General features: G+C 46.6%; 1 pseudogene; it reads right to left on the bottom strand.

The window, feature by feature from the left end:
* The window catches only part of LOC117062049, a 4,076-nt pseudogene continuing 2,211 nt past the window's right edge, over positions 1-1,865 (bottom strand).

The following is a 1,865-nucleotide window of genomic DNA, read 5'->3' as shown; positions in this document are numbered from 1 at the left end:
ACAACTCTATCAAAATAAATAAACCAAAAGTAAGTATATAACAATATCAAACAACAACAATCTTAAAGATGAAATAATTACGCAGAAGTTAACAATAATAAAAGATATTTAATATCATAATTGAGAACTCCTATCTCTCTCTCTCTCTCTCTCACTTTGTGTGTGTGTGTGTCATAACCAGTGTGAACTATGACAAAAAATAAACCAAAGGTCAGCTTCAATGTGTAGGAAGGAGCATATGAGAATGGAGAGAGAAAAGAACAATGAAAAATCACAGCAAGTTACTCTAAGTATTGTGGAAACAAACTGAAATGGTGGTTAGAAAAAATACAGAAGAAGGTCCCAGTAGTCCCAGGTACTCGTGAGGCTGAGATGGGAAGACCCTTGTTTAAAAGACTGTTGTGTAAAACTAACCTGTCTCACGATGTTCTAAACTAAGCTCAGATTCCTTGTTACTGGGTGAACCATCCAATGCTTGGTGAATTCTGCTTCACAATAGAAAGATCCAACACCAAAGGATCAAAAAGCAATGTTGCTATGAATTCTTGGCCACTACAAGGCAGTTATCCCCGTGGTATCTTCTCTGCCACATCCTGCTTAAAACCCAAACAAAACATCAAAAGGATCATGAGGCCCTGCTTTCGTACTGAAAATCAAGATCAAGCAACTTCTGCCCTTCTGCTCCATGGGAGGTTTTGGTACTCCCTGCACTCACCTTCAGACACCTACATTACCATTCGACAGGTGTACAGCACCAGTCCAACTCTGCACCTGGCACTATTCCTGGAGCAGTTAACATCCAGCCAGCATGTGGCCAGGTGCTTGGTGCCAAAAGTGTGAGCCCCTTGTGGCTCACCTACCCAGCCCCAACTTCACCAGGTCAGTGAAAAAATGATCAGGGTAGTGGGATTTCACCGGCAGCCCACAAGGTCAGTGGACCTCACCCCATCTCCTCAGAGAAACAGAGGGGTGCAGGGGCCTTTCACTTATTCTACCCCTCTCATGTCTCTTCACCCTGCTAGACTAGAGTCAGTCTCAATAGGGTCTTTGTTCCCTGCTGATTCTATCAAGCCCATTCCTTTGGCTGTGGTTTTGCTGGGTAGCAGGTAAGAACAGTGGGAATCTTGTCCATCCATTCATATGCATCACTAATTAGATGATGAGGCATTTGGCTACACTTAAGAGAGACATAGTTACTCCCGCCATTTACCCGTGCTTCATTGAATTTCTTCACTTTGACATTCAGAGCACTGGGTAGAATTGACATTGTGTCAACACCCACCATGGGCCTTCACCATGCTTTGTTTTAAATAGTCAGATTCCCCTGGTCTGCATCAGTTCTAAGTGGGCTGCTAGGAACGGGCAATAGCGAGGTGGGAAGGGATAGTGAAAAGGAAGGTATGGCGAGGTGGGGTGGGAGATGTCTGCAGAGGGGTGCTGCTAATGTTGGGGGGTGGAGTACCAGCACTTCATCCAGCCACTGCCTGCACCCAGCCCTGCTTCAAGCCACAGCCGGACTGGCAAAGCCCTTAGAGCAAATTCTTACCCTGAGCTTACTGATCCAGCTTGCTGATTTCCCTTACCTACATTGTTCCAACATGCCAGAGGCTGTTCACCTTGGAGACCTGCTGCGGATATGGGTACGGCCCGGCGCGAGATTTACACCCTCTCCCCCGGATTTTCAAGGGCCAGCGAGAGCTCACCAGATGCCACTTGAACTGTGATTCTTTCCAAGGCACAGGCCCCTGTCTAAGGGTGAATCCATTACAGGGCGCCCTGCTCTTCACAAAAAGAGGTCTCCCCTGGGCTCCCACCAGTTTCTCCAGAATCAGTTCCATTACTTCCCTGAATGCCTCATGGTGCCC

The sequence above is a fragment of the Trachypithecus francoisi genome, unplaced genomic scaffold (genome assembly GCF_009764315.1).
Source record: "Trachypithecus francoisi isolate TF-2019V2 unplaced genomic scaffold, Tfra_2.0 Contig00127, whole genome shotgun sequence".
Taxonomy (NCBI): domain Eukaryota; kingdom Metazoa; phylum Chordata; class Mammalia; order Primates; family Cercopithecidae; genus Trachypithecus; species Trachypithecus francoisi.
Note: the sequence above shows the minus strand (reverse complement) of the source record. Positions and strands in the feature narration are given on the sequence as shown.